Genomic DNA, 27,297 nt, shown 5'->3' with positions numbered 1-27,297 from the left:
CCCGAATCAAGACTACCTCATAACCCATGAATCAGGGGCTTGCCACCCAAAAATAGTAGTTGATCGGAGGAAGATTTCTCTAGGAATGAGTCAGCCTGAAATAGTCTCCAAACATCTGTTAATCAGGGGCAAGTCATTTCAAGAATCAGTTGATCTATAGCATATCATATCAAGACTCTATTAACTATGGGCATATCACCTATAAGTTTTATTGACCCAGGGTAAATCTCTTCAATGTTCAGTCAGGGTGAGTTAAGCCACTTCAACGCTCATACCGGAGCAAGCTACCTCAATAGTACAGGAAATTCAACCACTCAAAGAGTTGGTTAATCAAGGACAAAACCTTTCGTGACTTAAAATTATGGGGCAAGCCATCTCCAAATTATGGTACAACTGCTTTCGAAATCCTTTCGAGGTAAACTTCCGCGAAGACCCAACAAACTGGGGCAGGATGAGCCATATAGGAGCAGGTCCTCTCCATGTTTTCAAGATGTTCAAGCAAAATCTTTTTCGCACGTCATCAACTGCAGAGTTCAAGATGAGTGTCAGGGAATCATGCTATCACCCCATCCAATAACCTTTCGATAGATAAGAAGCCTTGTTGCAAAGAACCTTCTCTTCCAATACCCACGCAGGGGCATTTCGGGAAACATACAAATCATTGTATAAATCACCCTCATGCATTAGTCATGTCGCTTTTCTCTAGCATAAAACCATGCATATCATATCATTTATCGGACCTAACCCCATAACATTGAACCTGATATTGAAAGGCCTTGAAACACAAAATCTGACACCAAAGTCCAGTTCCCGTCTGACAATTTATTTCAAAGCCCAGTTCCCGTCTGGGAATTTATTTCAAAGTTTAGTTCCCGTCCAGAAATTTAATTCAAAGTCCAGTTCTCGTCTGGAAAACCTTTTCAAAGTCCAACTCTCATTTGGAATTTTATTTCAAAGCCCAGTTCCTGTATGGCAAACCTTTTTCAAAAGTCCAGTTCTCGTCTGGAAATTTACTTCAAAGACCAGTTCTCGTCTAGCAATTTGTTTCGAAGTCCAATTCTCGTTTGGCAATTTACTTCAAAGTCCAGTTCTCGTCTGGAAATCTATTTCAAAGTCTAGTTCTCGTCTGGCAATTAATTTCAAAGTCCAGTTCTCGCCTGACAATTTATTTCCAAAGTCCAGTTCTCGTCTGGCGAACTATATCAAAAATCAGTTCTTGTACGATAAATCATTTGCCAAATACCGATTCTCGTCTGGTAGGTCACCTATTTCGATACCAGTTCTCGTTTGGTAGTCTATTTTTCGTAACCAGTTCTCGTCTGGTAGCCTACTTTAAAAGTCAGTTCTCGTCTGACAAACAAAAACAAATTCAGTCCCGTCTGACATTTCAATTATTTTCACCAGTTCTCGTTTGGTAACATATCCTTCAAGTTTTGTCCTCATCTGGTAGTTCAATCTTCTTCACCATTTCTCATCTGGAAGTTCCCATTTAAAGTCCAACCTCATTCGCAATCAAGAATAAAACCCTACAAAAGCATAATTACATGTTTGCATTCCCACATGCATCATATAAATCATTCATAAATGTTTTCCTACCAAACAGAAAATTCAAAAAAACACAGTCATATCTATCATCAGCATACTTATGCATAACCTTATACAAGATAAAAAATCACTCGCATTCCTACATGGTCATCCTAAATATCGCCAGCAATTGCATCCCTTCATGCATCTAATGCATCATCCCATGCATGGCATTGCCACCCAAAGTGGAATATCATACAAACATCAAACATAAAATATCAGGATCCAGGGTCGTCCATATGTATCCCGGACTTTCCTCATTTAATTTAATAGAGTTATTACCCTGCATGTGCTCGATGAATTATTTCCCAGCCAATCATTCTTCAACTTTGTGATTAATAATGATATTCCCCAGCATCTTTGCTATCATTACTCCCCGAGCAGAGGTTACCCTAACAAGTCTCTTATGAGTTTTTCCCTTGCAGAGTTTTTCCAGTAATCTCCTCCAAAAGGAGTCTTTTCTAAAATATTTCCCCCAACAAATGAACATTTGAGATACTGCTTCATTTATCTGAAGAATCTCATTTACATGTTTGAGATACTGCTCTAGTATCCTCAGAGAGTCTTAGATTCAATTAAGGTATCATTTCTCATGTTGGAATATCTTAATTCTATCATATAAGATGCTGCTTCGATTTGATACAAAGAATCTCATTTTGTCTGTTTAAGATGATGCTTCAGTAATATGAAGAGTCTCGCCTATTTCTTGAGATACTGCTCTAGTATCCTCGGAGGGTCTTAGATTCAATTAAGGTATCATTCCCCATGTTGGAATATCTTAATTCTATCATATAAGATGTTGCTTCGATTTGATACAGAGAATCTCATTTTATCTGTTTTGGATGCTGCTTCATTAACATGAAGAGTCTCATTCGTTTGTTTGAGATAATGGTCTAGTATCCTCGAAGAGTCTTAGATTCAATTAAGATATCATTCCCTTGTTCAAAATATCTTAATTCTATCGTATAAGATGCTGCTTCGATTCGATACAGAGAAACTCATTTTTGCTGTTTGAGATGCTGCTTCATCAATATGAAGAGTCTCATTCCGATTTCTTTTGAGATACTGCTCTAGTATCCTCGAAAAGTCTTAGATTCAAGGTATCATTCCCTTGTTCGGAATATCTTAATTCTATCGTATAAGATGCTACTTCGATTCGATACAGAGAATCTCATTTTTGCTGTTTGAGATGTTGCTTCATCAATATGAAGAGTCTCATTCCTATTTCTATTGAGATATTGCTCTAGTATCCTCGGAGAGTCTTAGATTCAATTAAGGTATCATTCCCCATGTTGGAATGTCTTAATTCTATCATATAAGATGCTGCTTTGATTTGATACAGAGAATCTCATTTTGTCTGTTCGAGATATTGCTTCATTCATCTGAAGAATATCATTTATCTGTTTGAGATACTGCTTCATTTATCTGAAGAATCTCATTTATCTGTTTGAGATACTACTTCATTTATCTGAAGAATCTCAGTTGCTGTTTGAGATACTGCTTCATTTATCTGAAGAATCTCATTTGTTTTCAAGATTTTGCTCTGGTATCCTTGAAGAATCTTAGATACGGTTGAGGTATCATTCCATTGTTGGAATATCTCGATTATATCATATAAGATACTGCTTCGTTGATCCTCAGAGAATTTTACATGTTCAGCTCAAGACACTGCTCTGCTAATGTTCAGAAAATCTTAGGTAAAGTTGAGGTATCATTCCAATATTGGATTATCTCGACCATGACATCCAAGATACTGTTCTGATAATTCCTAGAGAGTCTTGATTGTTTCATTTACCTTCTAATAATTTTTCTTACTGTATTTCTCACTACATCTTCTTTCTGCATTTCTTCCTTGCATTTCAAAGGACAAAATTCAAGTCTTTTCGTATTTAATTATCTTCCACCATGAATGTACGAAGACTGTCGTCATTGTTACCTTCTGGTTCAAGATAATTAAATAGGGGCAACTGTCATACCCCAGTTTTGTCCGGGCATTTTAAAACTTTCATAAATTCGATTTTAGTCTCAATTTGCATCATATGTACAACATAACACGCATTTCATCATGAATAACACCTAAAATATCAGTCGGAATAAATTCTTGAATATACAAACAATTTGGTTAAATCATTTCTCAAGTATGTGCAAAATCAGCGGGTAAAAAGTTTCAAAATTAAACTTGCAAACAGAGGTTTTATTAGCCTACGGTTCGCGTAGCTTAATCTGGTATGCTCGTTATATTTGTCGACGACTTCTTCAGTTGCATTTTAATCCGTCTGAGCCTTTTAACCGGTGAAAATTTATTTCAAAATTAAAAGACATGTTGTATTTTTTTAATAAGTATATTTCGTGCTGATCATTTTAGTGCATCAAATTTAATTTTTTGAGCAAAATTTTGCCCGATTTTTATTCATTTTTAGTCGTTTTAATTTTGTTCTTTTATCAAAATAATTAGGAAATTTAAATAGGGTTTTCCATGTTCTTATCTTATTGTTATCATGTGTCTTTGGAAAGATATGAATTTTATTTGATTTGGTTGATTTAAACGATTTTAAATCAATTAAATCATCTATAAGGAGTAACTTTTGCTTTTTGAATTGTTGGTACTTCTTTAATTTAATCTGAATCATTGGTTCAAGTTAATCAATGACTCATGCAACTTATCCACATTTATTGCATTTGTCCAATCATAATTAAAGTTCAAATAATCAATTATATTGATAAAAAAAAATAAAAAAATATCTCACTCCCACCCATCTTTGGACGACTGGCACACGTTTAACGGGATATTGGGGACAAAAATCTGAATCCCCTCTCTCTAAAGGACACGCGTCAGACATTCAAAGGAGAATCCAAAAAAAAACGGTTTCGATCCTTATCCAAATAACACATCTTAGCACTCCAATAGGACACAAAATACACTCTCTTACCCAACGGTTACATGGAGGAAGAATTAAAGAAAGGAGGGATTTTTCCATTGGCTCTCTCAGCGGAAAAGAAAAAGAAGTGCATAAAGAAAAGCTTTTGGATTTTTCTGAAACCCACTCACCTACCCTCTGACTGTCTCTCTGCTCGAATAACAAAAACAAAAAAAATAAAAACTTCACTCTCTCACTATTCATCCTCATCTCCTTCCTCAAAACACTTTTCCATCTCTCCTCTTCTTCGCCGAACTTTTCCTCTTACACAAATACCGTCCCGGCGATGATCCGCCTTATCCGCGCCTTCAACCGTCCTCTCACAAACCTCCGCTGTAAACCGTGAATGTCCATTAACCTTCCTTCCACCTTGATTCTTACTCTGGCCACAAACAACAAACACGATCAAACAACAACTCACCTCCGTCCGCGATCCTCTCACCACCATTTTTCCGTTACAACCACTTCCTCTCTTCTGCTGCCACCGTGACTTACCCCAATCCAACAACAACCTAAAACTCCAAGGCACTACTCTAAGCTATCGTAAGTGAAACAGACTCACAAAGCATAAAATAATCATAATAGACTGAGAGTTTGGAATGGAGGCTCGCCGGAGCTGTGACGTCACCACCGTACGCTCATAAATCCCAATCTGTGTCTTTTTTTTCAACTCTTTCCTCGCCATCTCATTCAGCATGGTGGTGACGCCGGTGATAAAGACGACATTGAAAAATAACTTTACACAATGGATGAAAGTTCCGGGTCGAGTTACAGTCGCCGATATGCTCTTGAAGATTGGTGCTTAGGTTGAAGCTTTACCAAGAAGTTCTTACTACTGCATAAACACCATAGTTTGTTGAATAAATCTCGCAGTATATAAGTTGTATTTGACATAATTTCTGTACACATCTTCGTTTGGATTTGGATTCGAGTCCGTTTGGATTTGATCCCACATTTTAGGAATGATGTGGATATGCTAAGTCAATGAATATATCAAGGACTTTATTGCTGCTATGACTTGATTATACTTGAAATTGTCGCTTCGGTTACACAAACACCTACAACCACAATACAACTCAACAACACAGGGCATACGCAAGGAAACCTTTCCAAGCAACAACATAAAATCGACAACCCTTTACTCATTTCCAGATGTCTCATTTGGTTGGTTACCTCTTTTCATTTTACTATTGCAATACTGATGTTTCTTTATTATTATTGTTTATGAGTTTTTCACATTTTTATTAGTGTATGCGTTTCAATGTCGGTTGTGCCATGTTGATGCTGCAAGTCACTGAGCTCTGCAATGACTTTTGATTTTGCAAGGTGTAAATGATGTATTATCATCATGCTACTCACTTTGATAGATAAATGGTTATGTTTCTTTGAGTTGTTTGGTGCACGAGTGTTAAAGTAATCTTGTTCAGCTATCACAAATTTCATGTAATTTACTGTTATATTATGGGGTGACTTTTGTTGTTGTATCCATAGGTTTACCCTTTGTTTTCTTTTGAAAAATAAGAGCAGTATTTAGTTTTATAGTCTCTAATAATCATTGCCATGTGGCAATGTGGATTTGGCCCATTGAACGAAAACAACAAAAAGGTTGAACATAAAGGGGGCGACGTCTCCCTTATTGTTAATTAGTTTTTTTTATTTACTTAAAAAGGTTGTGTATCAAACTTTTTTTCTTATATTAGTTAGATTAGAATAAAGAAGGAATAATGGTTATTGGGCTAGAAAGTGGCAAACTTTAATTCCCATATATCTTTTCTCCTCCATATTGTTTTATACCTATCATGTGGAATAGATGAGTGTGATGATGTAAAAAACTTATGTTGTTGCTATTTGATTCGACAATTTCATGTCGTTATGTCACCCAAAAATTTCAATACATCAATATGATATTTCACGGCGTTACGATTTTGCGAATGACATTAATCATGTTGTCATTTCGTATGAACCGGTTTTGAGCACACCGATTTAATTCAATCCGTTAAATCAACATCGATATTTATTTCTACCACTTTTAATTAAATTAGTTAATTAATTAAACTTTGATTAATTAGTTAATTTTAATTAATTAATTTTAATTAACTTAATTATTTGACTCAATTAAATAATTTTGATAATTAATCTTAATTAACTTAATTAATCAATTTAACCACATCTTAATCAATTAGTTTTGATAATTAAAGTTTGATCGATTTCTTTCACTATCACCATTCCGCATCATTTCAAAACCAAAATCCATTCAATCTCACTCATAAGCGAGAGTCTTGGTCCAATGCCGATCATTTTTTTTATTTAAATCCGGTTAACCGTGCAAATTCAAGTCATTTTTCTAAACCAACACAATTTATAAAGAATATTGTTTTAAAACTTGGGATGAAAAAGAATATAGGAAGCGTTCACTTCACTATTTCTCAAGTACTCGAACGATTGACGTATGCCATATTGTTCGAATCCTTGTCACCTGATTAAAACATTAAACGTATAAGTTCAAATTATTTTTCAAATCATCATAAATATTTTTACAATTTAAACTTCGGATGAAAAAGGATGGGAGACATTCACCTCACCATCTCTCGAATAATTGAATGATTGACGCTCGCAATATCGCGCAAATTATCGACTTCCGATTAAAACACGCTAAATAAACTTGGATAAAGGAATGAGTGACGCACGCCTTATTGTTCCTTGAATAAGCAAGCCGGAGGACCATCACGAGGAATCGTATTTTTCGAGATACGACAGTACTGTATTTCTAAGTTAAGATTTTCGCAAAAATTTGGTATGGCTTAAGCAAATGGGAGAATCAGTAAATAGCGGAAACCACACATAAAGACTCGACAGTGCAATGATATTTGACTTAACTAGCGCCTTCTGCCATGTGTTCGTCCACGTCCCCAATGCAACGACGTAACATAGGAAAGAAAGGTAGAACCTGGGTAGCCTACTACTGTTGCCTCCTGCCACGTGTTCATTCACGTCCACCATTTCCAGGCTGGTGAGGTTCCGTACCCACATAAGAGGCATAGTCTTGTAGATCTTCCACACGCGTTGTCAATGCTTCCATTTCATCGATCAAACCAGACATGTTATGTTCAGTCCTGAAAGCGTAATCATGCTGGTCATGCTGCATCTGGCAAAGGATTTGCATCATATCTGTTTGCTGAGCTTCCATGTTTTGGCTTTGTTGGTCGTGATGAGCGTCTAATTCGCTACATCGTACCAGTTTAGCATAGATGTCATCAAGAGTGACAGGTGCCACATTTCTTCTTCTGGGTCTTTGGCTGGATGATATACCTACAACATTTTCAGAAGAAACGTATGTGGTGTATGGGTGTGTGTCAGTAGTGGGAGCAGCTTGCTCCTGAACATAATCCTCATCGATGTCCCTTCCACCAGCTACATTCTCAGGAATATGCACAGGGACTTGATTAGGCACCGAATCAGGAATATAACAATAATTGTCCAGGTTGCGCACATCTGTGCGAATTGGGTTGGGGAGGATGAAATCTTGAAAAACACTATTGGCAACCATTAGGTGAAATTTACCCTCTTCCCTTCGTTTTACCAATTTCATGCTCCTTGTCATGTCAATGTCAATGGCACGAGGCGGGAGCGGTGTTAGGCAGGATAATTTATCTTCGAGTCCTAGGACTCGGGCTATTGAGGTTATTAAACCTCCAAAATTAATTGGTCCTCTTCTCGCTTTGACTATGGCCTGCGTGTGAGAGAACATGAAAGGGACGATATTTACCTTTTGTGGCACAAAAGTGGCGAACAAATAGAAGAATTCTTTCTCGTTCACCTTGTTAGAGTTGGATCGGCAAAAATGGTGCAAGCCAATATTTGGCGGAAATAATGGATAGCCGGATTTTGAATTAAAGTGGTTCTGTTTCCCTTAAAACTGTGTGTTACCGTACCTGTTATTGCCCTCTAGAATGGTTGAAAGGCATGCTGCCAACCCTAAGTATTTGGGACCTCACTTACTATGTCATCCCCATGGGGGAATTGTAGCAGGTCCACTAGTTCGGAAAAAGTAAAAGCGTACTCTACATTGAACAAGCGAAACTGGACAGTCCCACTGGGACAGTTTGTGTTGGGGGCGGGACTAAAAATAAGCGAACTAAGGAATTCTAGTGTTAATTGGGCATATACCAGGTCTTTAAAATATAGGAAATAATTTTAACTTAAAGTATTTAGCATATGATTAACACTATCAAGAATTCCTAAGGATATTAAACAAGGTTCATCAGCATACCTTATTGACTTTATTTCTCCTGTGCTTAGAGCCGTGTAGATTTATTCCTGCAATTCACCTGGTTCGCCGGCTCTGAACAATATTTCGTATTCGCGCCTTTGTGTCATGACCGAAATTCACACTACTCGTGTATATGTAGTAAAAGTGTAGCAAGAAGGAGGAGAATTTCGTTTATGAAAGATGTATTTTTGTGAGGTTATGTTGCTGGTTTATATAGAGGTGATGGTGGTTGGAAAATTATTAATGGAATAAATTCCAATGAATGATGTTCAATGCATCGGTCAAAGTAGATTAAAAATGGTTGAAGAAGGCTTAATTCTTTGTCTGGAATGCATGGGACAAGGAATTTATGGAATTGATGGCACAACAACAACGTGAGGATTTATGGAGTGTGGTAGGCGCCACTTTGTGTGTGTGGCGGGCGCCACTATGTAAGTGTGGCGGGCGCCACAACCTGTGTTTGTGGCAGGAGCCACGGCCTGTGTGTGTGGCAGGCGCCACATGCAGTGTTGTAGGTGTTCCCTATGTGTTCCCCGTGTATTCTCTTTTGACCATGGTTTTTCATGTGAATTTATTTGACCAACATTTAATAGTTATTGAATAACTAGGTGAAAGAAAAACAAGATACATAAAAGTGAGAATTAGGAATTAAATAGGGTATGGTAGAATGAAATTAAAACATAAAATCGAAAAAGAAAAGAATGAGGTAGATAGAAAAGAATAACATAATTCATTTTCTAGATAAAAGTGAAATAATTAAAAATTCCTAATTTGTAAAAACAACAAGAAAATCCAAACATGAAAATAAAATCTAAAATCAATGTCAGTAAAGCGGTAGAGTTCATATATATTAGCCATTATGGCGACTGCCAACAGGAGGAGTGAACGAGTAGAAGTGCTGATAAATGTGATCCAAGTTCTATGTCACTACGTCCATAAAGTCGTGGAGGTCCATGCACAAAGTGCTCAATTCGTCTCTCAGGTTGGCGATGTCGGTCTGGACAACGTCGATGACAGCAACATGATCAGTAGAAGGCGCAACAGGTACAGTAGGGGTGTACGAGTCAGCGTCATAGAGATAGGTATCATAATGGTCACAGATTTGGGGTGTCTTTGGAGGAGAGGGTGGGGCATCTTATGGTCCGTCAAAATTAAAGAGCCAATTGTTCCTATCATGTACACTCGTCATATGGTATGGTAGGGGAAACAGGTGTACGACTTGGTTGTTAATTAGAAATTCAAACACATTCGGGCCCAGGTTTATAATGATACCAGTGTTGAAACAGAATTGAATGTTCATTGGTCGTATTCCACCTAGAGGGTTAAGTCTGATAAATGGTTGTCTCAGTCCAATAGCATTTGCGATCATGGTCACTAAACCCCCTATTAAGATTGATCCATGGTTAGCTTGTACCATACAGTCTAAGTTGGCTATCATAAATGTAACGGCATTAACAGGACGAACCTGTGATGCACAATACATTATAAAGAGTTCGTCTTTGGACACGGAGGTTATGTTTTGTTCTTTTCCAAATAGGGTGTGAGATAGGATCTTATGAAAGTAACAGATGGCAGGGTTGTGGATGTTCTCAAAATGCATGAGATCCGACTCGGGATGGTTGTTTCCTGTAATGATACCCCAAAAGTAATCTAGTTCAAGGTCTGTAACCAGGTCTTCCTGGGTGATGGTAAAGGTATTAGGACCATTTGGGCATCCTATGAGTTCATCTATTTCTCTATGATTGTAGTGATACTCAATATCAAACATCCTAAAGGTGATAAGGCCTTTATTAAATCCGATATCATGGCTTGGCAAGTAAACTAGGGAGCTTGGGAATTCTAAGGTTAGCCTTCGGTAAGAACTAAATTTTCTTTTGATAGCAAAAGTATCCCAGCCAATTTGGTTAATTAGGAACTGTAGCGGTAAATTCATGATCATCAAGCTATGGATAAGCAAGAGATCAATAAAACCGGAGTCGCCACCGCGCTTTTATTATTTCCAAGGGAAAAGGGAAAAAGTACGAACAAAACCCAAAAGTAAGAAGTTTTCAAATCAAAACTAATAAAATGTCAGAGATTACAAGTAAAGAGGTTGGTTACACAGAGGGAAGGTGTTAGCACCCAAAGTGTCCTAGGTACTCCTAGGGAGCCCTTTCTTGTGTGCATATGTATTTTGTACAAAGTGATGTTTACAAACAAATAGAATGGGGGGATGAGAAAATAATTCATTAATTATAATTTTGTGTTTGACAAGACCTTCAGACTTGTGCCTACGTACCAACATAAAATGAGGGATCAAAACCTCGTAGTTCGTGATACAAATTTCAAAGTGGATGCATTGCTTTTAACAAAATTTGAGTTTGAAAGGCACAAAGGCCTAAAATGGTTTAAATGAGTTAGTTCTTTTTGGCTTTTTTAAAGTTTAAGTCAAGTATAATTAAGTCTATTTACAAGTTTGATTAAGAAAAGGAGTTTGAAAATGCAATGGCATAAGGCCAAAGTTTCTAGTTTGCAAAGTGGTCAAAGTTTAGAACAAAATAAGTTCAATCAAAGAATATTTTAAAAAGGAGGGAGAGATTTTGAAATTAAATAAATGGGGAGAAGATGAAGAGACAAATCCTATGTACAAAATTAAAAGTTAAGGGTTGAAAAGATCTGACCAATGGATAACAATCCAATAGACAAGAATGTCAATAGAAACCCAAACTCCCTTGGACATTTAGAATCAAGCAACATACAAATTCACAAATATATCTTGAAGAGCAAGGCATCAAATAAAGATAGCTACATCCAAGCTTATCCACTTTATGATCTTCTTCAAATTAAGCCCATGTAACAGATGAATTCCACTAGTCACAGGTTCAAAATAACAACTTCATAATGATCATGTTGCAGATGAACTCAAAGGGATCTTGAATGATGTATCAGATGAAGTTTCAAATTGCAAGCACTTGGTTTCTCAAAAGTTGGCATTGGCCAAGTCCTTAACATAGGATAGTTGCCTAGATTCTAAGTCCAATTGTCTAGGATCAAGCCAACAGTTCACACAAACGTTTTTTAGGGTTTTTGTTATTGTTATGTACATTAATGGTCAAAGACCACACAAACAAACAAAAATATACACAAGCAATATATATTACACAATATGGTCCAAATGGACAAAGTGAAAATGGCATTAATGTAAACAATTAGAATGGTACGAATAATGGAAAATGAATAGAACTTAAAGATTAAAGTACATTAAAATAAAGGACTTGAAATTAAATGTTAGTTGTTAATAAGTTAGAAGTTAGTATTGTTTTGCTTTTGCTTTTCACTTTTTAAGTCATTATTTGGAGAACACTCAACCCACTTATCACAAGCATGGATCCTTGAACCAAGACATCTTCCAAAGGAAGGAAAAAAGGTCAAGTTTCCATACAATACCATGAAAGAGGGGAGACTTACAATCTCACTAACTAGAATGTTATGCCTTTTTTTGTCACAAATTTAGCGCTATGTTAAGCAATCGTAATTGGACTTATGTAGAAGTCACAACTATTTGAGGTCGGGCAATAGAATTTTGGTGTTAATGCATGTTAGAGACATAGTATAATGGAATATGCTCATGAAACATACCACACACAAAAAGAATATGCAAAAGAGGTGGCCTAATCTCATCCATACTTATGTTGATTTTGGAATCAACTAGCCTTAGGACTTAGAGATATCATAGATCAAATGAGATGAATGCATAAAGAATGGATCAAAACTCAAATTGGTCAAAGGAGGACTTTTACCAAATTAATATCATCTATTCATTTTGGGAGATGGAATGTACATTCCATCAATCCCCTAAATCCAATGATATTAACTTGACAAAGTAAAATCAACATTTACCAAGGCCCAACAACAAGAGTCAAACTTATACAATTCACCACAATAGGTCAACACAATTAATTGACATTTATTGAAGTTAAAAATACTAAAATAATACATTTAATTAAACATGGTTTGTCAAATTCCTAAAACCTCATCAAAACACCAAAGAAATGGCCATGAGATTTATCATAGGTCAAGCAAGGTCAAAGGACCTTTGAGAAAAAAATTCAGAATTTTTAAAGACTTAAAAGTATTTTTAAACAATTAAAAACAATCACAAAATCAATTAAATCATGAAAAATATTAATAATGATCCAAAAAATAATTTTAATTCAAATTATGAAAGAGGAAATTATTTGAATTTTTTTTGGTGAAACTCTCATATTTTTTGGATCAATATTAGAATCAATATGAACTAATGAAAATAAGCTAATTAAAATGAAAATAAATAAATAGCAAAAAACGTGGACCACTTGATCTCCCTCATTAATTGAGGTGGCAGATCAAGTGGATCAGCGCGCGCGTTCCATGGTGCACTGCAGTCAAAACGACATAGGCTTGGTATTTAAAAGCAACGCACGGGATTAAAACATTTCAAACTCATTTAATGGCTCTGAACATTTCCAGCTCATCGCCTGAGCCAAAGGCCGATCATCTTCTCCGATGACCCTGGCCGGACTGGTTCAGTCATCACCATATCATAAATGACAAAAGAGAACATGATCTGAAAGATAAAATGGTGTAGATCACGAATATCACCTTAATTTTAACTAACTCCAAATATATAGAGAGATATATGGAGTTGAATTTTGAGGTGTGTCAACTGAGTTGCTTCGATTTGACCTCTAAGAAACCCAATCTTCTTGCCTACATTGGTAGGACTTCAAACAACCAAAGATCCAAGAGAATTGAGTAGAATTGAGTGAGAATCGAAGAGATGAGGTTTTCTGAAAATTACCTTCAATGATGTGCAAAACTTGATGTTGCTTGCTTCAAACACGATCTGGTCACACTTGAGAAGCTTGCAGGAAGTGATTAGCAAGGGTGAAAGGCTTTGGATCCTGGAGTTTTTCAATCTCCAACATTAAAGATTCAAACTCAATTTTCAAATTGAAAATTCTTAGGTTTTCCTCTAGAATGAGAGGGTTTGAATTGGGGGGCAAAGTTGGCGCGCAAGATGTGTTTCAGTTGAGCTCAGAGGTCATGTATTTATAGCATTTGGGATTGATAATTGCACACTTCAAAATTTATTAAATTTGGCAATGTGATGCACAAGCTTGCATGGGCGTGTACAGGCCCATGAAGCAATCCATTTAGGTCCAAATGCTTCTGAAATGAAGCTTGATTGGCAAGGCAATGTGAAATGGTCATTGGCACTTTTGATTTTCTCCAATGGTGCAGCTTTGTTAAAGCCATGCGCAGCCCTATCAAACCTCATCCAAAATGCATGAACTTGGGTTCTTTTGAAAGCTTGGATCAAGAGGAACAAGTTTGATGTTGAACACTTTTTCATTTAGAGCTTGGATCATGATGAATTTTGAGGTGGAAGTTTGGAAATTTCAACATGTTGAAATATTTTCTAAGTGTCAAGCCATATATCTCAATATTCCACCTTAACTTTGTATGTGAGATTCAAATGAGAAAAGTGTATTCATCAAAGTTGTAGCTATTTAAAAGACCTTCAAAATAGTCACCATTTTAATGTCATTGGGATTTAGAATGATAGAGTTATGCATTTTTGAAGTTTGGAAAAATCACTTGTTCAATGGTATAGGTCAAAAATGACCTATAATGTATCCTCATATCACATGCTCATAAAAGTTGAATTTGCTTCCACTCCAAACATCAATGTTGAAGTAGACATCTTGAATTTGATTGTGCAACTTGGAAATCTTTCATCGCATAAAAATTGAGCAAGTTATGGCCTTGGGAATTTGACTTTCAAATTAGGGTTTAGACAAAATGACCTATAATGTTTCAACATAGAAGATAATTTTCCAAGAAAAACTAGCTCTAGATCTCAACATGAAAGTTGTTTGTAATGTAATTTAGAGTAACATTTCTCTTGGAAGCATTTTGATATGGTGAAAATTGTAGGAGATAGGGTTTAGGGAGACCCAGTTTTGATCAGATGAATTCATCTGGCCAACCACCATCAACCAACTTGCTAACTTTCAATTCTCTTGACTTTATTGGCTAATGGTAGATCATATATGCATAAGATTATAAAATTTGAAGTGTCCCTTGAGAACTTTGATCAATTGGTGAGATGGCTTGTTGGAGAAGTTACTCAGGATACCCAGTCAAACTAGGGTTTCCAAGGCAAATCACCTCCAAACTCTTGAAGAAAACTTGATCAATGTATCATGTAGAGATCATTGGGACTCATATATGATGATTTTAACCATTGTGGATAAATCCATAGTTGTGCTCCTTGTCATGAGGGTCTCAAACCCTAGATATGAACTTGATAGATCAATGGTGATCATGCCCTACCTACAAAAGAGTTAGGCAAATACAAAGACATATTTTTGGTATTTTGGTTAGTAAAATGATAAATATAAAAGTATGATACAAACACATGGTGCTTGGTGATATCTCCCAAAGCAAACCCAATGAAAGGGAGGTAAGGAGGATGCCAAGGTATGATCCCAATGCTAATGCATATGATGAAATTGCATGAGGGGTCTTAGGGTCAAAATTGGGGTCTTAAAGCTGCCCCTATTTAAGGATATTCTAACTGAGGAGGTGAAGGTTAAAATCTTCGGCTCGACTCAGTAGAATGGGCTTAAATAACAACATATAGAAACAAATTTTGGTCCCTAAGAGACCTCATGATGCATATGATATGAATGTAAAAGTTAATGCTCTGTGGGGAAATATTGCCATAGAGGAAAAGAAATCAGAGAGACAGAAAGTCCGCAGGAGTATAATGCATTCCATGAGGTAAACTCACTAGGGAGACAGAGACTCTGGGGAAAATGAGGTTATGCGTAGGCCAGTCTACGGCTTAAAAACTGTTGGGGGACTAGAGGAATTCCAAACAAAATGGAAAGACTCATCCGGGGAAACAAAACATCTGCAGGGAAAACGAGTAGATCAGGATAACACTGAAGCACTCGAATCATGTAGGAAAAGCGATTTCACTAAGCAAATGCGCACTCAACTCAACTAGGGAGAAATAAACTTCAACACAGGAGGAGTAGAAATCTATTATCTATTACCTGTTACTGGGTAAGGAGATAACAAAGATCTGACAGAGAAGACATCTGTCATCTGTTAGGATGAACATATCAAGGATGACTCACTGGGAAACACCAGGAGGGAGTATTCATTACCAGTTACTGGGTAAGAATAGCCTTGCTAGGAAAAACTGAAGAAAATAGGATTTACAACTACCAGTTACTGGGCAGAAGACCTGATAACATGAAATAATATCACATTTTTGGACTCGATTTAATTAAATTGTATTATTATTTGTTTCGATTTATTTCATTTTATTCGATATTACTCGTTATTTTTCCTTTTATTTGTCTCAGGTAATTTATTTGAAGCATAAGTGAAAAAGGAAGAAAAGGGGGTGCAAAAAGACAATGAAAAGCAAAATCCACAAAAGCCCAGCCCACAATCACAAGCCAGGAGCGCTGGACCTGTGACGAGCGCCACGCAAGGTGTGACGAGCGTCACGCCCTGCTGCCTTGTGTTACGAGCGTAACACATGGTGTGACGGACGTCACACCTTTCTCCTATATTTTTGGCTTCAGAAGCGCAACAGAGGCACGTTGAAGCCTATTGTTACGCTTGACTCTTGGAACGTGAAAGCTGTGGAAACCGTTACAAGTAGACTAGTATAAATAGTCACTTCCTTCCAACCCTAAAGCTCTCTCTTCTTCGTCCCTTTTTCTCTTCCGGCCGTGCAAGCATACTTTACAACATTACCTTTTTACAGTTTTTACTTTATTTGCAATTTTTATTTCCTTTTCCAGCAAATCTTTTAGCACTTAATTAATTTTTCACACAATAGTTTCTACACCGGAAACTATTGTGTATCTTTTACTGGATCTAACCTTACGTTAGACTCTAGATTTTTATTCCTTCACTTTTATTTTCCTGTCCGATTGAAGAATTCAAGAACAAATCCAACCGATCTGTGGTGGAGTGTTCAAGATTGCCATTAATTATTCAGGTTCTTTAATTATTGTTTGAATTTATATATGCCCTGCATTATTGTTTATTTATATTGTTTGCCTGAGATGGATTTATTTAAGCATGATGATTGTTTAGATCTGTTTAGCATGTCCGGCTAATTTATTTAGGTATCGGTATGTAAAGTAAGCGGAATGAAGGAATCAAAACTAAGTTGGCTTAATTACGTTTAAAAATAAAATCACTCTTTTTATGGTCTCAATTTACAGGTTTAATACCAAGGTTTTTGTACGAAAGTAAAAGACTAAAGAAGTTAAAATCAATAGAACGAAAGTTTGAGTTTTTAACTGGACAGTGTAAATTGGACATTAATTCTAGATCAGGGCGAAAGCAATTTTTAGAGTTAATTAAATTCTAACCTTTTTCAAAAAGTATTTTTAAAAGTTAAATGTGAGAACGAGAGTTAAGCATTTGAATTTAATTATATAATCTAAGTCAACAGAGCGAGAGTTTGAGACGAGGGTGTTTAAACGATTAGTATTTTCTTAAAAAGAGTTTCTTTAGATTTTATTGTTTTTAAAAAGTGATTTTAGACTTAACTAATAAGTGACAGCTACGTTAATATAAAGTCATAGTCTATTCAACAGAGCGAGAGTTTGAGAAAAGGCTTTTAATCAATAGTGTCTACTGAAAAGATTTTATTTTAAAACCAAGAAACCAACGAAGATTCGATTCCCTAATTACGACGAACTACATACCGATATCCGCTTAATTGATATTTAACCTAGATCTCATTTTAGTTTTAACTTTTCCCCAAACAATCAAAGTATCATCCGCCTTAGCTTTACGAAGTAACCTTAGAAAATGGTATATCGATTCATAAGTCCCTGTGGGATCGATATCTTTTAAAACTACGTGATAGAACTGTGCACTTGCAGTTTGTACCCCAATTCGACTCATAAAGTCGCGATCAAGTTTTTGGCGCCGTTGCCGGGGACTTTTATTTAGTCGATATCGTAACTCTTCTGTTACGCTGTAGAGACTAAGGCAATTTTTATTTCTCTTTTTTCGTTGATTTGTATGCCACACACTCGCTCATAAGGCGAGCCGTTTTACTTACGAATCAACGACATCGAACTATATCTCCGAGTCTTACGAAGAATTCGGGAATATCGTGCTGCAAACAATCTCCCTCCTATCGAAATTCCTGATCTCAAAAATCTTTTTCCTTCACCAATACCCGAGATGGCAGAACCAGCTCGTGCTCTTCGAGATTACGCCGCTCCATCGCAAGATGAGCCGCATTCGAGTATTGCTCCACCCGCAATCGAAGCAAACAAATTCGAACTTAAACCTTCGCTGCTACAGGCAGTGCAACAGAATCAATTCTCTGGAAATCCTACCGAGGATCCAAACCTTCATTTATCCATATTTGTCCAATACGCTGATACTGTTAAAGCTAATGGTGTCACTTCAGAGGAAATTCGACTTCGTCTTTTTCCTTTCTCGTTAAGAGATAAAGCTAGAAGATGGCTTCAGTCTCTTCCTTCCAACTCAGTCACAACATGGAATGAGTTGAAGAAAGTCTTCCTTGCCCGATATTTTCCTCCAAGCAAAACAGCTATGTTGAGAGCCCAGATAAATGGATTTAAACAGAAAGATAACGAGTCTCTTTTCGAAGCATGGGAAAGATACAAAGACATGATGAGACTTTGTCCACACCATGGTTTAGAGGACTGGTTAGTGATTCATACCTTCTATAATGGTCTCTTGTACAACACAAGGTTAACAATAGACGTCGCAGCAGGTGGTGCACTTATGGATAAACCTTATGCCGATGCTTATCAACTTATCGAAAGCATGGCCCAAAACCATTATCAGTGGGGAAGCGACCGAGCAATGGTAGAGAAACCTCAAACGAAAAGTGGCATGTACGAGATAAGTAGCCTTGATCATGTTAATGCAAAAGTGGAAGCCCTTGCCCAGAAAATTGAAAGTTTGAATGTATCACCCCCAACCACCGTGGTTGCCGCAACTCAGAATTGCGAAGTCTGTGGAATCCAAGGTCACACTCCTGCAGATTGTCAACTCCTAACAGGAATCCAAGCAGAGCAAGTGAATTATGCTCAAGGAAATCCCTACTCGCACACCTATAACTCAAACTGGAAGAATCATCCTAATTTTTCATATAAGAGTAACAATGCTTTATACGCACCAGGACAAGCTCCAAATCAAGCCCCAGCTATACCTCCTGGATATCAAAAGCTGACCCCACCTACACCTAACAATAATGTTCCTAGGAAATCCAACTTGGAAATAATGATGGAGAACTTCATAGCTTCTCAACAGCAAACCAATAAAGATTTCTTAAACCAGAATATACACACTAGCGAACAAATCAAACAACTAGCAAGTAAAGTAGATGCCTTGGCTACCTATAACAAAATGCTGGAAACACAAATATCACAAGTAGCTCAACAACAAGCGCCTACTGCTGCCTCAACTGGTTCATTTCCTGGACAGCCCCAACCTAACCCGAAAAGCCACGCTCATGCAATCATACTAAGAAGTGGAACGGAAGTGGAAGGACCAGTAGATCCAAGAACTGAAAACCAAAACTCTAAAAAGTCAACTGAGGAAGAAAGTACACCTAAGGAAAAGGAAGAGAGTAATAAGGAAACCGTAGAAAAGAAAGAACCTTATGTACCTCCACCACCTTATAAACCACCTATCCCTTACCCTCAAAGGCTTATTAAAACCAAAGATGCGGGCCAATTTAAAAAATTTGTTGACCTACTAAAACAATTAAACGTCACAATTCCGTTTACAGAAGCTATTACGCAGATGCCCTCATATGCTAAGTTCTTAAAAGAAATTCTTTCTAATAAAAGGAAACTTGAAGATAGCGAAATTGTTACACTCACTGCTGAATGTAGCGCTATAATCCAGAATATGCCTCCTAAACTTAAAGATCCAGGTAGTTTCTCTATACCCTGTCACATAGGAAAATTTGTCATAGATAAAGCCTTATGCGATTTAGGAGCCGGTATTAGTGTTATGCCTTTATCCATATGCAAGAAACTTGAAATGGGAGAATTAAGACCAACTAAAATGTCTGTGCAACTAGCAGATCGTTCTGTTAGATATCCTGTAGGAATTCATAAGTCCCTGTGGGATCGATATCTTTTAAAACTACGCGATAGAACTGTGCACTTGCAGTTTGTACCCCAATTCGACTCATAAAGTCGCGATCAAGACCAAAGATGAGAGTATCTGTCATCGGTTAGGATGAACATATCAAGGATAAACTCAATAGAGAAGAAAATCCGTCATCGGTTAGGATGAACATATCAAGGATAAACTTGCCTGGGAATGTCAAGGAGGATACCCGTCATCGGGTAGGATGAACATATCAAGGATATACCAACTGAGCAAAAAGTAGGAATTAGATCTATCGAATGCTGGATAGAATACCACCAAAGAGAAAATCCGTCATCGGTTAGGATGAACATATCAAGGATAAACTCTGTAAGGAGAGAAAATAGGAATTACATCTATCAGTTACTGGATAGAATACTACCAAAGAGAAAATCCGTCCTCGGTTAGGATGAACATATCAAGGATAGACTCTGTGAGGAGAGAAAATAGGAATTACATCTATCCGTTTCTGGATAGAATACCACCAAAGAGAAAATATGTCATCTGTTAGGATGAACATATCAAGGATAGACTTTGTGAGGAGAGAAAATAGGAATTACATCTATCAGTTATTGGATAGAATACCACCAAAGAGAAAATCCGTCACCGGATAAGATGAACATATCAAGGATTAACTCTCTGGGGAACAAAATAGGGATTACAACTACCTTTTTACTGGGTAGAATACTAAGAATGAGAATATCTGTCATCGGTTAGGATGAACATATCAAGGATAGACTCGGGCAGGGGAGAGAAAGATATCTGTCACCGATTAGGATGAGCATATCAAGGATATACTTCCTGGGAAATGAATCTGTTAGGGACTCCACTGATGGGAAAAACCAGGGATACTTTTGCCGGGTATTGGGCAAAAAGTAACAAACTGCACACTAAGAAGAATATTACTAGTTACTGGGCAATAAACTCTTAGGAGACTCACAAAATCTATCTAGGCAAGAGCTAGAAAGAAACGGTCAATCAAGGCTCAACCCAATGAGGATATATCTCAAAGGGAGTGGTTTCATTCAGATAATTTACTGAGGAGGTAACTGAAATAATGATCATCCACGAGGAAGTAACTCAGTGGGGAAAGGAGAAAGGTTAAAATCTTTCTGCTTAGGGGACGATGCTCTACAATTGAGAGAGGACAGACTCCAAACTTGTATGGGGATAAAGTACCGCCATAACAAGGAATAAGAATCTCATACAATGATTCAGCAAATATGAATATGCAAATATGCAATTATGAAATTATATGAGTGTATATATATATATGTACATATGATGATTATGCTGACAAAACGATCACAAAGGATACAAGGGTGTCGTAAAATTTGAATCATCGGTACAATCCTTGGTCAATCCACAAAAAGGGAGACAACTGCCGGAGAACAAAGAGATCAGCTACCCAAAGACTCAACTCTAGATGAGGAAGGAGAAGATCCGCTGAGGAGAGGAAATTTTATCAAATCTGCAAGGAATTTTAGGTCAACACCATATCAAAATGGGAGACAACGATATAAAGGATAAACACAAGTAGCTGCTCAGAAACCAGGAGGAAACTCTAACTGGGAGCAAGTCAGATGGCGACTGGTGGAGAAACCAACACGATCTACTGGGGAATCTAACTCACTCTGCTGAAAATCAACCCTACTGAGGAAACACAAATTCAGTCGGGGGAAGCAAAAACTTTGTCGGGGAAAAAACACATCGCAGGGCACTGAATCAACCAACTCAGCTGGCGAAAAGAAACGAAGCTCCGCTAGGGATCAAACATTCCGCAGGGGGATTAGGCCATCAAACTCAGATGGGGATACCCGAAGGGTTAACTGCTTGGGGAACCCTTAATGCTTCACACTTAAGACTTGTTGCTCTTCGAAATACTGTTGATGTTTCTTTTCTTTAAAATTGCTTTAAAAAAATATTGCTTTTATATGTTTAAGAAAAAAATGATTTTGATTAACATTTTAAATTTAAAAAATGCTCATAATAAAATTTAAAACTATTGGCTGAAGTAAATAAGAGTAGAAATATTTGGATAAAAGCTCAACTTTATTTAATAGAATGGTAGTCTGTAAATGACAAGCCTCCATATATCTTTACAAAGTTGAAAATGGTAATTTACATGGAAAAGGGTTACATTGAATACAAATGATCCTTAATCCTTCTACCAACTTTTGATGTCCGCTATGCTCTTGACCGCTGCTGGGGACGATGACTCGACGTCAATCCTTATGCTCAACAAAGTCTTTCCAAAACTGGACGATTAGCAGACTGTAGTTACTTGCCATAATCCCTAATTTTTACATAAGTCTCCCCAAGGCGGGGTACTCAACTTATCGGGAAATTCTTTCTGTTTTTTAAGTCTCGAATTTTTCCCTGGATCGCCCTTTCGGGTTTTCAATCCACCGAGACACTCATTTTTGCCTAAGTCTCCCTTTTAGGTTTTCAACTTAGCGAGCTATTCTTTTATTTTTAGGCGAAGTATTTCTTGACTGCATCTGCGTTCACAGGACGAGTGAACTCTTCACCATCCATAGTTGTAAGAATCAAGGCGCCGCCTGAAAAGGCTCTCTTAACAACATATGAGCCTTCATAATTAGGAGTCCATTTACCCCTAGAATCTGGTTTGAACGATAGAATCTTCTTGAGCACAAGGTCACCTTCTCTGAACACACGATGCCTGACCTTCTTATCAAAAGCTTTCTTCATCCTTTGCTGATATAACTGACCATGACACATGGCAGTTAATATCTTCTCTTCTATCAAATTCAGCTTATCAAACTTGGTCTGACACCATTCAGCCTCAGTCAACTTGGCTTCCATGAGCACACGTAATGAAGGAATCTCAACCTCTATGGGGAGCACCGCTTCCATACCATATACAAGAGAAAAAGGGGTTGCCCTGATGAGGTGCGGATGGATGTTCGATACCCGTGCAAAGCAAATGGGAGCATCTCATGCCAATCCTTATATGTCACAACTATCTTCTGGATAATCTTCTTGATGTTCTTCTTTGCGGCTTCAACAACCCCATTCATCTTAGGTCTGTAGGGAGAAGAATTATGATGTGCAATCTTTAAGTCTTTACAAAGAGCTTCCACCATATTGTTATTCAAGTTCGATCCATTATCAGTAATGATCTTACTTGGCACACCATAACGACATATGACCTGATTCATGAGAAACCTTACAACAACTTGCTTGGTTACATTTGCTTACGATGCCGCTTCAACCCATTTTATGAAGTAATCAATTGCCACAAAAACAAAACGATGTCCATTCGAAGCTTTGGGCTTAATCATCCCAATCATATCAATTTCCCACATGGAGAAGGGCCATGTGGAAGAGATAACATTCAATAGTGTCGGAGGCACATGAATCTTATCCGCATATATTTGACACTTGTGGCATTTCTTCACAAACTTGCAACAATCAGATTCCATTGTCAGCCAATAGTAACCTGCTCGCAACATCTTCTTCGCTATTGCATGTCCATTGGAATGAGTACCAAAGGAACCTTCATGCACTTCAGTCATTAACAAGTCTACTTCGTGTCTATCCACGCATCTGAGCAAAACCATGTCGAAGTTTCTCTTGTACAGTACATCGCCATTCAAGTAAAAATTGCCGGCTAATCTTCTTAAAGTCTTCTTATCTTTCAAAGATGCCCCAAACGGGTAAATCTGACTTTGGAGGAAGCATTTAATGTCGTAATACCACAACTTCTCTTCTCTGACTTCTTCAACAACAAACACATGAGCTGGCCTATCAAGACGCATCACAGACAGATTGGGAACCTCATTCCAATACTTCACCACAATCATTAACGCCAATGTTGCAAGAGCATCTCCCATCCGGTTCTCATCTCGAGGGATATGATGAAACTCTACTTTTGTAAAGAGGTTGAAATCCTCCTCGCATAATCTCTATACGGTCTTAGACCGGGTTGATTCATCTCCCATTCTCCTTTGATTTGATTCACAACCAAAGTTGAATCTCTGAAGACATATAAATACTTGATTCTGAGATTCATGGCCTCTTAAAGCCCCATAATGCAAGCTTCATATTCTACCATATTGTTTGTACACTTGAAAGTCAATCTAGTTGTAATAGGAAAATGCATGCCTTGAGGAGTAATAATCACTGCCCCAATACTATTACTATATAGATTAACAACTCCATCAAATACCATGCCCCAATGGGAACCAGGTTCTGGTCCTTCTTCAAGCAATGGTTCATCAAAATCTTTCATTTTCAAGTACAAAATCTCTTCATCAGGAAAATCATATTGCATTGACTGGTAATCTTCAATTGGTTGGTGAGCCAAATGGTCAGCCAAGATACTACCTTTGATTGCTTTCTGAGATCGGTATTCAATATCATACTCTGATAACAACATCTGCCAACGGGAAATTCTCCCAATTAAAGCAGGCTTCTCAAATATATACTTGATTGGATCCATTTTGGATATCAACCAAGTGGTATGATTCAACATATACTGACGCAGATGCTTAGCAGCCCAAGCCAATGCACAATAAGTCTTCTCAAGCATAGAATACCGAGTCTCACAGTCAGTGAACTTCTTACTGAGGTAGTAAATTGCAAATTCTTTCTTTCCAGTCTCATCTTGCTGACCAAGAACACAACCCATACTATCTTCAAGAACAGTCAAATACATAATCAACGGTCTTCCTTCAACAGGTGGAGACAAAATCGGAGGTTCAAGCAATATTCCTTAATACTGTCAAAAGCTTTCTGGAAATCTTCGGTCTAATCACAAGACTGATCTTTCCGAAGAAGCTTGAACATCGGCGCACATGTGGCAGTCATGTGTGAAAGGAATCTTGAGATATAATTCAAGCAGCCGAGAAAACCTCTGACTTGCTTCTCAATTTTGGGCGCATGCATCTCTTGTATTGCTTTGACCTTGGTAGGATCAACTTCAATACCCTTCTCGCTGACAATAAAGCCCAACAATTTACCAGAACGAACACTAAAAGTACATTTATTGGTATTCAAGCGGAGTTTATAGTTCCTCAAACGCTGGAATAACTTCAACAAATGCTCAACATGTTCCTCTTCATCAATTGATTTAGCAATCATGTCATCGACATATACTTCAATCTCTTTATGCATCATATCATGAAAAAGAGTAGTCATTTCTCTCTGGTAAGTTGCACCAGCATTCTTTAAACCGAAAGGCATCACTTTATAACAGAATATTCCCCAAGGCGTAATGAATGTGGTCTTCTCCATATCTTCGAGTGCCATCTTGATCTGATTATATCCGGAAAATCCATCCATAAACGAAAAGACTTTGAATTTAGCATAATTGTCTACCAACATATCAATGTGTGGCAGAGGAAAATCATCTTTCAGACTGGCTTTATTCAAATCTCTATAATCAACACAGATACAGACTTTTCCATCTTTCTTCGGCACAAGCACAATATTGGCAACCCATTGCAGATACTCAGCGGTCACAAGGAAACCGACATCAATCTGCTTCTGAACTTCTTCTTTGATCTTCACAGCCATATCAAGATGCGTTCTTCTCAATTTTTGCTTGACTGGCGGGCATTCTGGCTTCAACGGGAATCTATGCTCCACAATCTCAGAATCCAAACCAGGCATGTCTTGATAGGACCAAGCAAACACATCTGAATACTCTTGAAGAAGATCAATCAATCCCTTCTTGACATATGGACACAGTCGAGACCCAGTCTTGACTTCCTTCACATCATCCTCGGAACCCAAGTTGACCAGCTCAATCTGCTCCTCGAACGGCTGAATGTTCTTTTCATCTTGCTCAAGAAGACGAGATAATTCATCACTCACTTCTTCGTCACTTTCCTCCTCGGTCTCAAACACAGGGAATTCAAAATTTGGAGAAGGAGAAGGATCATTGTATTCAATGGGGTTAGAAATCAACCTGCATAATGATTTGATATTTTGATTTTAGAGAAGTGGATTTGTGACCAAATATTATGCAGATGGACAATTATATTGCTTATTTATGTTTTTTGTGATTACCATTTTCAGAATAAAGCAAAAAGTAAAAACAAACATCATGGATGTGGATGAATAGAATTAATTTTATTAATGATCAATATAAAAATGGCCAAACAATGTTCACTTCTCCCTTAGGCATATGAGAAGGATTTTTAAAAACATATAAAAGCAATTACTTAGATCGATGCAAAATGACAAGAATATCAACAGCAGTCCAATTATTGCAAGCCTTTCCATGCGTCACAAAATTGGTGTAGTCTTCCTCTTCGTCATCCTCTAGCACAACAGTTAAGTGTTGTTCATTTCCATGAATGAACCCTCCGCTACGGAAGCTAAGTTGCATATCTTCAGAGATTGTAGTTGATGAACCACGCTGGAATCCCAAACCGGTTCTGCCATTGTTGTCGGAGACCTTTACCATGCGCCCCCATTGATCAACGTTGCCTTCTTCCACAATCTTCTTTTCATCTTTCAATGAGGACATAGGTGCCCCAACTCTTTTTTCAGCAACAATAGATAAGGCTTGGAACGGAGTTCCAACCTCATCCTCAACTTCAACATAAGAGAAAGATGACAGCTGGTTAACCAACAACGCCTTCTCCCCGCCAACGATTACAAGCTTTCCATTTTTCACAAATTTGAGCTTCTGATGCAATGTGGAGGTAACAGATCCTACCTCATGGATCCATGGCCTTCCCAACAAGAAACTGTAGGCCGGGTGAATATCCATTACTTGAAAAGTAATTTGAAAATCGCCCGGACCTATCTTAACTGGAAGGTCCACTTCACCAATAACTGTTTTACGGGAACCGTCAAAAGCTTTGACGATTACACCGCTATACCTCATAGGCTCTCCTTGGTATGATAGCTTTGACAGAGTTGACTTTGGAAGCACATTCAACGAAGACCCGGTGTCAACTAGCACATTGGACAAAGCATCCTCTTTGCAATTCATGGAGATATACAAAGCTAAGTTATGATTTCTGCCCTCCTCAGGGAGTTCTTTATCACAAAAGCTGAGATTGTTGCATGAAGTGATGTTAGCCACAATATGGTCGAATTGATCCACCGGAACATCATGTTCTACAAACGCTTGCTCTAGAACTCTCTACAGTGCTTCTCTGTGCGCTTCTAAATTCATGAGCAGAGACAACACTGAGATCTTCGAGGGGGTTTGGAGTAACTGTTCCACCATATTGAACTCACTCCTCTTGATCAATCGAAGTACCTCATCATCATCAGTCTTCAAATTGCTGGATTCACCAGACTTACCCTTTGAAGCACTAATCTGATCCACAACAGGCA

At 37.6% G+C, this 27,297-nt stretch overlaps 1 non-coding gene across 1 annotated transcript; it reads right to left on the bottom strand.

Annotated features, from left to right (window-relative positions):
* Positions 1–18,402: 18,402 nt before the first annotated feature.
* LOC127088454 (small nucleolar RNA R71) lies at positions 18,403–18,509 on the bottom strand. The gene has a single exon (XR_007790289.1). It is a non-coding gene; the product is annotated as a small nucleolar RNA R71 (small nucleolar RNA).
* Positions 18,510–27,297: the final 8,788 nt, after the last annotated feature.

This window comes from Lathyrus oleraceus, chromosome 5 (assembly GCF_024323335.1).
Source record: "Lathyrus oleraceus cultivar Zhongwan6 chromosome 5, CAAS_Psat_ZW6_1.0, whole genome shotgun sequence".
Taxonomy (NCBI): Eukaryota; Viridiplantae; Streptophyta; class Magnoliopsida; order Fabales; family Fabaceae; genus Lathyrus; species Lathyrus oleraceus.
The sequence above is the reverse complement of the archived record's forward strand: the minus strand, read 5'-3'. Positions and strand labels throughout refer to the sequence as shown.